At 40.8% G+C, this 13,685-nt stretch overlaps 1 protein-coding gene across 3 annotated transcripts in view; it reads left to right on the forward strand.

The window, feature by feature from the left end:
- Positions 1 to 13,685, forward strand: part of ankrd12 (ankyrin repeat domain 12) — a 215,131-nt gene that overhangs the window by 99,718 nt on the left and 101,728 nt on the right. The gene's annotated exons all lie outside the window — the stretch shown is intronic.

A 13,685-nucleotide genomic window follows, 5' to 3' on the forward strand; every position in this document is an offset into this window, starting at 1 on the left:
TTTGTAAGGAGTTTGAATTTCTATTCATATAATTATATTTACTGTTTCATTTCCTGCATGGTAGTTTCCAGAAATGTGTTTGTCACTCTGGGGTGGAGCAGAATTGAACATTCAAATTTACATGTTTACTCCATTCTGCATCCGAGAAATAAATGAATTTTGTAGATTTCTGTTCAGATATGATTTGTCTTCAAACCTTCCAGATAGCGTAAGGTATCTTTAATGGAAGTATATAACATTGTCAGATAAATTCATCTTCTTTGCACATCTATCACATAGACATAATTTTCCAAAAATAATATTTTTTTTCCCGATTCAATGAATCTGAATTTAAAATCCAATTGAGTCACTACTTTCAAATATTTTCTCTCTCTCCTATCCAGTCCCTGAAGAATGAGGATGACATCCATTCCAGTTTGTGGTTTCTGCATTGATTGATATGAGATCTGCTGTTAGTGCCACAAGTGGGGCTGGATTGTTTGGTGGGGTGGGGGAACAATATAGTTTTGTGAGGTGATGCATTCCTTTTGCTTTTTAAGGTGAACTTCTGTGTGTTCCTGAGCTGAATGGTCTCAGTGCTATCCATATAATTTCAATATTTTTGTATTTTTAAACAACATGGAAGGAGCCCATTTAACCCAATGAGATGATTAGGCTCTTGGGCTCATTCCTCCTTTATTCCTCCTGTAACCTATATTTCACATGCCATCAGCTCCCGTGCTGATTCTCCTGTTGCCCACCTACACCGGTGAGAAATTTACAGTGGCCAATTAAAGGTCACACCTTTAGGACATAGAAGGAAGCAGAGCACCTGGAGAAAATGTATACAGTTATAGGAAGAATGTGCAAACTTCACACAGACAGCATCTGAGGTTGGTATCAAACTTGGGTCACTGGAGTTTTGCATAGCATCTGTATGTAAGGGGTTTCTTCTTTTACGTTACTGCGTAGGCTAGTTAAAATGACTTCTTTGTTATGTTAACTGCTGAGAAAGTTCTCTCGCTAGCAGCTTGTTTGGGTTATATTATTGATAAGAGAGCAAACGAACCATTGGGATAGATGTTATTCTTGTGCGTCTGTAAGCTATTGTGATACACGGGTTTTTGGGACAGAAGGTGCGATGGGGAGAGAGAGTGGACGCGGTGCTGTGAGCTGGCTAACGGGGTCGGACCCCGAGCAAGAGTCCGAGGTCCAGGGTCTTCGGCGAGGAGAGGAGACGGAGACAGACTCGTGTGGAGCGTCTGGTCAACCACTGTGGTTGTTCCCAGGCGGCGGGTCGAAATGGTGAGAGGGGACCGAATGGTGAAGTGAGGATCATTACTCGAGCTCCAACTGTTTGTGCATGAAGTGATTGAACTTTGATAAGTTTTTAAAAGTTTAGCCTTTTATTTTCCTTTTATATTCTATCTACTAATTATATAGTTCCAGTAATATCTATAAATTGTAATCAATTAATCGCATATGGTGTTTTCTCTGTGATTTGGCAGGGAGGGGTACATCACACAGCATCCACACAAACTTAATTACCCAGTTTGGCAGGGCCGAAGTCTGCTTCCCCTAGACGACAACGAGTTGAGCGAGCCTAAGGTTTACCAGGGGTACTACATGTAATTGCTGTGCTAAAAACTTGTGGACCATAGATTCCTAGTTCTAAAAGGGAGTATTTTAAAAGTAATGTTTCAGGATCATTGTTGTATTTTTTCTGTCTACCTGTAATCTCCTTTATGATAGAGCTCAGAATAATATGTCTGTTTTATGGAGTCTGGTATTAGGCACACAAATGATGTAGCTTATCCAGCTGAGGCAACTGAATGTAATTGGGGCCTCATTGCCGGGGTACTTGTCCTGGAAGAGAATACTGACCTTTCTTTTCTTCTTGAGCCAGTCAGTTTAAGATTCTGCTGCAGGATTATTATTGGTATTACTCCTGTGCTGTGTAGGATGTCAATGCCTATGAAATGTAAAGGAAGGCAGAGATCTCTGTTGCCATGGGAACTAAGAGTTTTTTGCCCATTTCCCATGAAGAAAGCAATGCTAGTGCATTGAAGGTAATTTTTTTCTCTCAACATCTGCCTATACTCAAAGCTTGCTTTTGTTATGATGAGAGAAATCCATTGAACCTTGTGACTCCTTTGGTCAAGGGTTGGAGGCCTGTCTGTGTTGTGGTGGGAGAGAAGGTAGGAAAGAGGTTTGTTTGCTAGCTGCTATTCTGTTGTGTTATTCTGCTGAGCTTTGTGGGCATGCTATATTAACAGTGCAATGTGTGGTGACGCTTGTGGGCTGTCCCAGCATTTCCTTCGGTGCGTTGGATGTTAACACAAAATGACATGTTACACTGTATATTTCAATAAACATATGACAAATAAATCTGAATCCAACTCAACAGTCCAGTCAGTTCCATTCTCCTCTTTGACCTGCCACTTATTTTTGTCATATGCTAATTATGTCTCCTTTTGATTCTTGTGCTACCTATCTACACCTCTTTTTTTCTGTAGACAGCGAACTTGCCTTCTCATCTTTCGGACATGAATTTGGAACACCTGGCAGAAATGCACATAACCATGGAGAGAACCTGTAAACTCTACACAAAGGATTTAATATGCTGCAAAATGCATTTTAGTTACTGTGTCAGTAACATGTGCGAATATCATGTCATAATAATAACTCACAAAATGAAGGATTGACATCCTCGCTATAGTTCTAAAGATTTGTGTCCCACGCTAGAACAGACTTCTGGTTAAGCATGTGGTATTTTTACATCTGATTTTCAAAATCCAGTCATCCTCTTTGGACATTCAGTGGCTTATTACTATTGCCAAATCCTATTCAGTCAACTTCCTGGGCGTTGCCACTTCCTGGTATCTTAACTGGATCAACCACAGTCATGCCATGACTGCAAGAGTATAGATTGTTCAATAACAAATGATAACAATCCTGATCACAAAAGCTATTTGTCTTCTGTGGTTTCTTCCCACCAGAAAGCACAAGTCAGGAACGATGAAATATCTCCATTTGTTAGAAACTAAGGCATTTCTGATGACTTTTAACAGGTTCAGTACTATATTTTTAAAAAAAAGGTTGATTGCAAATCCCACCCCTAACATCCTCTTTCTTGAATATTCACATTTAACCCTGTCAGATGTATCCTCTAAGATGTACTAGAAGCCTGAATATGCTTTTCCAACCACCTAGGATCACAGGTTCAGTATTTCAAGATAATAATATACAAATTCTCTTCCAAGCTGCATACCATTATATCTTATAGGAAATGGGTTTCTGTGCCTGCATTTTCCCTGAGTTAGAATCCTGAACTTTTATTATTGTGATATCTCATGTTGGAAAGTAAATTTGGTAATTTTTTTCTTATTGTCACATCTACTGAGATGCTGTGAAAAAGCTTTTGTTTGTGTGTCATTCAGACAGATAATTCCAGAGATGAGTAAATCAAGATAATAAAAGAGAAGTGTTACAATTACAGAGAAAGTACAGTACAGGTAGACAAAGTGGAAGGGCAATGACTATGTAAATTGGAAGATCAAGAGCTTGTCTTTTGGTGTGTGAGAGATCTGTTCAAGAGATTTTATAACAGCAGAATGGAAGCTGGAAGCTGTCCTTGAGACTGATGGTACATGTAGGTACATAGCTATTTTTCATCACTACAGTCAGAGTACGATTTCTCTCTGACTCCAGGAGATGAAGCAGACATTTTACTATGCACCTTCTCAAGAGCAGTTCGCATTAGAAAATAAATGGAGTATTTCCCATGAGTTGAAAAGATGAAAAAAAAACAGTTGGTGTCATTTTCAGACAGTTTAATGGTAGAGGAAATTGACAGATCAGGTCTGATCTGAACATCCATTCTTTTCATTTGTGTATAAGAGCTATTAATATTATCTGATGGTGGCAACCTGCAATGAAATAGTTTGACTGAAAACCACTTCATTCTGGTGCACAATTTTTCAAAAGTGCATCTGTTAAGTACATAGTTTTTATTGTGTAGGCTGGATCCTTTTCTCTGTTATGGGGATGGTGTAGAGACAACTTGAAAATACTAAAAGTTACTGAGAGGCTAAGTGAGGCAATATTACGTATGACGTGCTTCCAACTAACTAAATTCCAAGTTGAAGAAGTACATTTAATCCTTTATTACAAATCAACAATAAAATCATTGGACTATTCCATAATTCATGTAAAAGTAATAGGATCAAATTGAAACAAGGACGAGCGGTCAGTGAAAATATCTGCTCCCTACTCACCCCCTTTCTGTTCTACCAAACAGGTGACTATATTCATTTATTTTAACCGCTAATTCCCACCCAAACCCAATGACGAATTACCTTAACCCAGAATGAAGGTACACAACATAAATTCAATACAGACAGACAATAAATGGGTACATGGCTACTGCATCCAATTATAATACTATAATAATTACATTTATTTATTACTTATTACTGAATAGGAAACATGAAATCCTTAAGGATAAACATATTGTCAGCACATTTTAACATTATGCAAATGTCATCTTTCTTCTTTAAACCAAGTCCTGTAACAGTCATCTGGGCCAGAGGTTATTAGCACTTAGCCCAGTACAGAGTAACTTTACTACCATTGTCTTTCAATTCAGTATGTCAAGTCAGTGTCACGAAGTCAAACAACCAAAGTAATTGAAGCTTCTAGAGCTGTAGCTTCTCAAATGTCTACCTCCTGTAGAAGACAGATCTTGGTTTTAGGCCTGTCCAGACAGCTGATCTTGGTCATGATGCACACCTGTCGCATAAATCCTCTTCTGGAAAGGCTGGATGACCCTGACCGTGATCCCATAAGTTTCAAAGCACTGTGTCATCAACTGTAAGTGCAAACTTTCCTGGGAGGAAATTGTGCTTTGTACACGACCTTTTCTGGCATTCCTGTAACTGTGGTAAATACTCCTTGACCCACTGTTTCCAAAACAAGTTTTACATGTATTGGACCTGCTTCCATCTACAATGAGCTTAAAGTGATGTTCTCTGAAAAGTTGCTCCACAGTCAAGCACACGTGGAATTTCACAAGACAAAGGAGCAGAAGTAGGCCATTCAGCCCATTGAGTCTGCTCCGCCACTCCACCATGAGCTAAACTATTCTTCCATCCAGTTCCAATTTCTGGCTTTTTCCCCATATCTCTTGATACCCTGATTAATTAGATACCTATCAATCTCCTCCTTAAACACCCTCAATGATCGGGCCTCCACAGCTGTATGTGGCAATGAATTCCATAAATCCACAACCCTCTGGCTAAAAACATTTCTCTTCATCTCTGTTTTAAATGGGTACCCACTAATTCTAAGAATGTGGCCTCTTGTCCTGGACTCACCCATCAAGGGAAACAGCCTTTCCACATCTATTCCGTCCAACCCTTTTAACATTCGGAATGTTTCTATAAGATCCCCTCTCATTCTTCTATACTCGAATGAATACAGTCCAAGAGCCGACAAACGCTCCTCATATGTTAGGCCCTGCATTCCAGGAATCATCCTCGTAAATCTTCTCTGAACTTTCTCCAACATCAGTACATCCCTTCTAAGATAGGGGGCCCAAAACTGCACACAGTATTCCAAATAAGGTCTCACCAGTGCCCCATAGAGCCTCATCAACACCTCCTTACTCTTGTACACTATTCCTTTTGAAATGAATGCCAACATAGCATTCGCTTTCCTTACTGCCGATCCAACCTGGTAGTTAACCTTTAGGGTATCCTGCATGAGGACCCCCAAGTCCCTTTGCACTTCCGATTTTTGAATTTTCTCCCCATCTAAATAATAATCTGTCCGATTATTTATTCTTCCAAAATGTACAACGGTACATTTCTCAACATTGTATCTCATCTGCCATTTCTTTGCCCACTCTCCTAAACTGACCAAATCTCTCTGCAACCTTTCCGTTTCTTCAACACTTCCTGCTCCTCCACCTATCTTGGTGTCATCTGCAAACTTAGCCACAAAACCATGTAATCCAGAATCTAAAATCATCGATATACATTGTAAAAAGAAGCGGTCCCAACACCGACCCCTGCGGAACACCGCTGGTAACGGGCAACCATTAGAATAGGATCCCTTTATTCCCACCCTTTGCTTTCTGCCTATCAACCAATGCTCCACCCATTCCAATATCTTTCCTGTAATTCAATGGGCTGTCATCTTACTAAGCAGCCTCTTATGCGGCACCTTATTGAAGGTCTTTTGAAAATCTAAATACGCAATATCTACAGTCTCTTCCCTTGTCAATCTTACTCGAGATTACCTCAAAAAATTCCAATAGGTTGGTGAGGCAGGATCTTCCCTTCATGAAACCATGTTGGCTTGGGCCTATCTTGTCATGCACCTCAAGGTATTTTTCATAACGTCGTCCTTGAGGATCGATTCCAATATCTTTCCCACTACCGATGTCAGACTAATAGGCCTGTAATTTTCTTTTTGCTGCCTCCCTCCTTTCTTAAGCATCGGAACTACATTTGCGACCTTCCAGTCCTCTGGAATCAAGCCAGAGTCTATTGATTCCTGGAAGATCATTTCCAATCCCTCCACAATCTCCAAAGCCGCCTCCTTCAGAACCCGTCGGTGCACCTCATCCGGTCCGGGAGACTTATCTATTCTTAGTCCATTTAGCTTCCCAAGCACTTTCTCTCTAGTAACCTTGACTGTACCTAATTCTATTCCCTGAGACCTCTGGCTATCAAGTATGTTGCTAATGTCTTCCACTGTGAAGACTGATGCAAAATACTCATTTAGTTCCTCTGCCATCTCTTTGTTACCCATTATAATTTCTCCAGCATCATTTTCAATCGGTCCTATATCCACCCATGTCACTCTTTTACTCTTCATATATTTAAGAAAACTCTTAATATCCTTCTTTTATGTTAATTGTCAACTTACTTTCATAATTCATCTTTTCTTTCCTAATGACTTTCTTAGTTTCCTTCTAAGTTTTTAAAAGTCTTCCAGGTCCTCATTTTTCCCACTAATTTTTGCTTCCTTGTACACAGTCTCTTTTGCTTTTATTTTAGCCTTAACCCCTCTTGTTCGGCACACTTGTGCCATTTTTCCATTCATGATTTTCTTGTTTCTTGGAATATATTTTTCCTGCACTTTTCTTATTTCTGCTAGGAATTTCATCCAATCCTGCTCTATCGTCCCTCCATCTAGCTTACTTTCCAATTGACTTCAGCCAGTTCCTCTCTCAAACCACTGTAATTTCCTTTGTTCCACTGAAATATCGATAAACCTGATACCAGCTTCTCCTTTTCAAATTTAAAACTGAACTCAATCATATTATGATCACTACTTCCAAGGGGTTCCATTACCTCCAGCTCCTTAATTGCCTCAGGTTCATTACACAGCACCCAATGCAAAACAGCCGATCCCCTGGTGGGCTTATGGACAAGCTGCTCCAGAAAGCCATCCCGTAGGCATTCTACAAACTCCCTCTCCTGAGATCCAGTACCTTCCTGACTTTCCCAATCCACTTTCATATTAAAATCCCCAATAATTACCTTGACATTTTCTTTCTGACACGCTTTTTCTATTTCCAGCTGTAACTTGTCCACATCCCGGCTGCTGTGTGGAGGCTTGTATATAACTGCTATTAGTGTCTTTTTACCCTTGCCATTTTTTAACTCGACCCATAAGGATTCTACCTCTTCTGATCCTATGTCCCTTCTTTCTAGTGATTTGATATCATTGCTTACCATCAGGGCCACGCCACCCCCTTTACCTACCTTCCTATCTTTCCTATACACTGTGTATCCTTGGATATTCAGCTCCCAATCACATCCATGATTTAGCCATGACTCGGTGATGGCCACAATGTCATATCTTTTAACCTGTAGCTGTACAACAAGGTCATCCACTTTATTTCTAACTGTGTGCATTTAAGTACAGTACACGTGGATCAGTATCTGTTACCGATTTTGCTATGTTTCCATCGCACAGCAAAATATTCTGTCTATTCACCTGCCTGTCCTTCTTGCCATTTTTGCTGCACAGTATCTTTGACTTATTTCTATTTTCCTCTTCCTTGACCCTAACACCCTGGTTTCCTTCCCCCTGCCAACTTAGTTTAAACCCTCCCTAACAGCTATATTAAACAATCCCACCAGGATATTAGTACCCTTTGAGTTCAGGAGTAACCCATCGTTTTTGTATAACTCGTACCCTCCCCCAAAATAGATCCCAATGATCCAAGAATTTGAAGCCCTACCCCCTGCACCAGTTACTTAGCCACACATTCATCTGCTTAATTCTGCTATTCATACCTTCATTAACGCGTAGCTCAGGCAGCAATCCTGAGATTATTACTCTGGAGGTCCAGCTTTTCAATTTTCTTCCTAGCTCCCAGTAATCTTCCTTCGGGACCTCCTCTCTTTTTCTGTCTATGTCATTGGTACTAACATGTACCAAGACTTCTGGCTGCTCGCCCTCTCTCCTCCGAAAACTCTGGATCCTATCTGAGATATCCCGTACCCTGGCACCAGGGAGGCAACACACCATCCGGGTATCCTTGTCCAGCTCGCAGAATCTCTTGTTTGTTCCCCTCACTATGGAATCCCCTATAACTACTGTATTTCTCCTTGCTCTCTTGATCACGGCACTGGGCAGAGTGCCAGAGTCCCGTTCACTGTGGTCTTCCTCTGTCAGGTCAACCTCTCCAACAGTATCTAAAACGATATATCTGTTTCTGAGGGAAAATGTCACAGAGGTGCTGTGCACTCTCTCTCTATAGGTATTATCAATCACCTCCTCACTTTCCCTAACCAGCTGAAGGTCATCAAGTTGCAGCTCCAGATCCCTAACACGGTCCTTAAGGAGCCTCATCTCAATGCACCTGATGCAGATGTAATCCTTGTGGAGGCTGGGAGTCTCCCAAGGTCCCCACATCTGACACTCCAAGCACAACACTAATCCTAGATGCATACCTCTAATGCTACTGTTATTACTAAATAAATAAACCTGTAACTTATCCCTTTACTATGAGACTCAACAGTCGCAGGAAGCCTCTTCCCGTTTCTGCCTAAGCCCGTTGAGCCAAAGCCCTATCACTCTGCAGCCTCTCACTCCACTGCCCGCAGGATACGGTGGTGTTCTTTTTAAGCCTTCCGTGCTCTGAAAAATTTCCTTTTTCTGTGGTGTGGAATGTACCAGACTTGCCCATCACTGCGTTCCAGATCCTGAGCGGGTACTCTCTCAGCACAGCCTTTGGAGATGACATCCTTCATGAAAGCTGCATAGTCAGTGTAAAATGACAAATCCCTCTTAAAGCTCTTACTTAAATTCAGAGCACAATGTTCCGCAATCTTCCTATATTTGGAATGTTAACCACCTTTCTCTGGTAAGCTAATCTTGTAGTAGCCATCCACCAGTTTTGCAGAATTTGCAACCAACTCCATGAACTTGTGGTCTTTCCTTGACGAACCAGGCTGCTCATCCTGACTGCATTCAGCAAAGTTTGTGTTAAACTGCTGCTGCCAAAGCTCATCCAAGTTCGAAACTGAGATCCTGCTGTCAGCTCGGCAGTGCACGATCTTTTCCTTGCTCTCCTTTCAGTGGTCCACAGTCCAACCCAGCATTGTTCAAATTGCATAGAGTCCATCATTAACACTGCTACTCACTTGCAATGGCTCCAAAGCTTTAGGCACATTTGTCCCTATCCGCAGCTCAATTTCTGAATCAACCTCTTGGCAAATGGACATATTTCAGGTGAGACCATCCCTGGAGATCCCTCTGTCATGGAATGTTCCCTCCATTGACAGGCATACTTTCCTGTGAAGAGATGTTAAATAGTTCACAATAATTTTCACCATCTAAACCAGCCACGTCCAATTCTGAAATAGTCTGGAACTCACAACCTTCTCTTGACCCATAGTCTGTAAGAGAATGTGAGTCTTTTTTCCCTGTAAGGTTGAGCTTGTTCCATTTAGGCCCATTGTGCAGAAAACTGCTATACTACATTAATCTAGGAAAGCACAAGTAACCACCGTCTTGTTACCTTTCTTAGACTTCACGTACTGGAACTATAGGAAATTTACATTCATGATCAGCAGCCCCATAAGGCCCCTGGATAACAGAACACTGATCACTGATCACTGATCTGTCTGATTCTTTCCTAGCTTGTTCTGATTCTGCTCTCCCTTCCTGTGAGTGGATATGAAGTATGATGGGATGCCTAAAACTGCAAAACTTGCATGAAAGACACTTCCTGTGATCTTTGCTGATGCGTCCTGTACACAAATAGCCACCATTTTCCTTTAGGAAGACAATCTTCTCACTATGGCCTTTTTCTCCAGCTGAGGGCACAAATCTAATGCGTGTCCACCCCCACAGAACAGGCAAACCCTTTTGACTGATGAGACCATTTCCCTCCTTTTAGTTCCAGGTTCAGTATTAGCTTTACTTCCCACAGAGGCCACAGTAGTGGCAAAGCTGCTTCCTTTAGCTCTAGAACAATGTTGTTACTTAGTTTTTTTCATACCTTTGCTTATTGCAGGTAATGGATGGAACATCCTGCATATTCCCCAAACACTGAGTTTGTTGCAATCTTTACTTGCCTTTCAGTAACATTACCAATTTTAATGAAAGTAGCCTTAGAATTGTGCCTTTCTTACAATTCACAGGCCACCATTTAACTTCTATCCCTAAGCTTATGAGGCAGTTTCTTTAGAACAGTCAGCATATTAGCAGGCATATGGTCTTATGGTCATATCCAGCTCACTTTATGCACTGCACTTTAATGGAATTGCAATAGCCTCTAAGAAAAAGACTGAAATCTTGAAGAGCTTTCACATCTTCAGATTTGATGGATATCCATGAAAGAACCTTTTCCATGTAGGTGGATGCAATTTTCTGTTTATTATCAAAATGTTCCTGTAGTAAAGCCTTAGCCTTGACATATTCTCTCTTAGAGTCAACATTCTGGCAACTTCTAACAAGTTCCCTAGGATGACCCCCTCATGTACTGTTTCAAGGAAACAGAGGCAGTCACTATGGCTGTCAGTCTTGCTTTCTACACTGTTTTCATAGGCCTTCATGAATGCATGATATTAAAATGGATCACTGTTGAAGATTTGAATCTTTTAGGCAAAGGTGAAAGATGTTTGTGTGCAAATAAGGTTGTTGTTTTATTTAGTTTCCTCTTAATATCCAAAATGCTGTTTGATCTCTGTCATCTGAAACAAGTGTTTCCATGCTGTAAGTGAATGTTCCTATGAGCACCTGGAGCTGCTGGATGTGAAATAGATTCAGAGTGCTTCAGTAGTGCAGACTGAGAGTAAACACCCTGAACTACCTCTTAGGGGTTTTATTCATATTTCCCAGACATTTGAGGAATGAATAAATCAGCACTGACCTTGGGTGTTTTTTGACTGTCCTTATGCATTGGACTGTCCTTATGCAGCACTTTAATCACTGAACATACATGAAGCCCTTAGCACCCTAACCTTAGCCATACTTGCAACGATTTCTTACCCCATTTTCCTTCCTTTTCCATTGCTGTTCCTCTTGCTCTTCCAGTGCATATTTAGATTAGATTATTAGTTTATGAGGACACGTAGTCCTCTTTTATTGTTATTTAGTAATGCATGCATTAAGAAATGATACAATATTCCTCCGGTGTGATATCACAAAACACAGGCAGACCAAGGCTGAAAAAACTAACAAAACCATATAATTATAACATATAGTTACAACAGTGCAACAATACCATAACTTGATGAAGAACAGGCCATGGCACAGTAAAAAAGTTCAAAGTCTCTTGAATGTCCCACATCTCATGCAGACGGGAGAAGGAAGAAAACTCTCCCTGCCATGCCCAACCACAGTCCGACTCTGAGTCATCCGAAAACTTCGAATCTCCGATCAGCCGTCCGACACCGAGTACCGAGCACCATCCCTATCCGAACGATTCAACCTCAGTCTCGGTCGCCAGCAGCAGGCAGAGCCGGGGATTTTGGGGCCTTCCTTCCTGAAGATTCTCGATTGCCCAGTAACAACGGCAGCGAACTGGTGTTTCAGAAATTTCTCCAGATGTTCCTCTGTGCTTTGTCCTTCAATTGGGAAACATGGTCTGTTGGAAAGTAAGGCATGTCTTCATTCATTGCAGTAGCATCAGATTGAACATGGCCATCAATGTGAAATGTTTGAGCCATCTATGGTTTTACATCCTCTTTTAATGCTGTGTTTATCAATGCTTGTGAACCATTCATTTTGTTTTCCTGTTCATCTTTGGGAGGTAAAAGAATCACTGTGTGATGTAGCTTAGTGGCAGCTTCACAAAGGTTAGCCAAGTTTTCAAATTGAGATTGCATCTGTAAGGCACTTTCCTTATTTTTCATAAGATCCTTAAGTAATGGTATTAAACCTTCAATTTTGTTCACAATTGTTCTACACTCCTTTTGAAGACTTTCAGTTTTATTCACTAAAACTTTGGTAGTAATTTTAACTTCTCTCTTGCCGGCCTCCATTTCAGAGCCACTGATGTCAATCCCATCCTTTGATCCACACATGTTTGCAAAACGCATTTGCGTTGTTCCGTTAATCAACACAGGCAACAAACAAGCTACTCGGGCATCTACAGCACGTGAACCAAACTAAATAAACAGTGTTCAATTCAAATGTCAGCAAATGGGACAATATTTCAGCACTTAGGAACTTCACAAACCAGACAACAAGCCAGAGCTTTAAACTCTTCAATAAAACAGAACAAAGAACCATCAAGCAAACGCCATATGATCGAGCAACGGTCCCCAATGGACAGGCAGTACCGACCAAACTGTGTTCCATCCATAAATACACAGCATGAATCAACACAGCCATAGGTAGGACTGCCACTTCAGCTGCTCACATTGCCAATATGCCTTCTCACGTTCTGTGTTGCGATGGTAGTTACCTCAGATAACAGCTGGCCTTTCTTTGTGTTCCTTTCTGTTGGAGTTCTTTTTCCACCAACAAGTCCAAGCAATTTTCTTCGTTTAGAATGTGATACATTGTACAAAATAGTCTGTGCTGATGGCTTTGCCATAAACTGGTTTTTGGCATGTGGGAAAAAAATTATTGTTGACAAAATGCAGTGACTACTTGAAAACAAACAAAAAGTCACTGGGAGGCTAAGTGAGGGAGCATCACACTGTATGGTGTGCTTCCAACTAACAAAATTCCAAGCCAAAAACTCCATTTAATCCTTTGTTAAAACCAACAATAAAATCATTCAACTCTTCCATAATTAATGTAAAAGTGATTGGATCAAATTCAAACAAAAATGAATAGTCAATGAAAACTATGTGCTCCCTACTCACCTCTTTGCAACAGGTGACTATATTTGTTTATTTTAACTGCGACTCAGTACCACACGCCACACACTAACCGCTGTCCAAACCCATGTGATAAATTACCTTAACCCAGAGTGAGGATGTGCAACACAAATACAATGCAGGCAAAATATAGATACATGGCTCCTGCAGATGGGAATCAGAATTTCTTGCAAACAGGGTAGCAACCTGCAGAATTGCTTTCTTGCCACTTTTCATCCTTCAAGTATCTCATTTGTCCTTGCCTGTCTATACTTGCGATGCACCTCCATTTTTTTCCTTAACTAGAGCCTCAATATCTTTTGAAAACCAAGGTTCCCTAAACCTGTTGTCTTTGCCTTTTATTCTGAC

This window comes from Mobula hypostoma, chromosome 1 (genome assembly GCF_963921235.1).
Source record: "Mobula hypostoma chromosome 1, sMobHyp1.1, whole genome shotgun sequence".
Lineage (NCBI taxonomy): Eukaryota > Metazoa > Chordata > Chondrichthyes > Myliobatiformes > Myliobatidae > Mobula > Mobula hypostoma.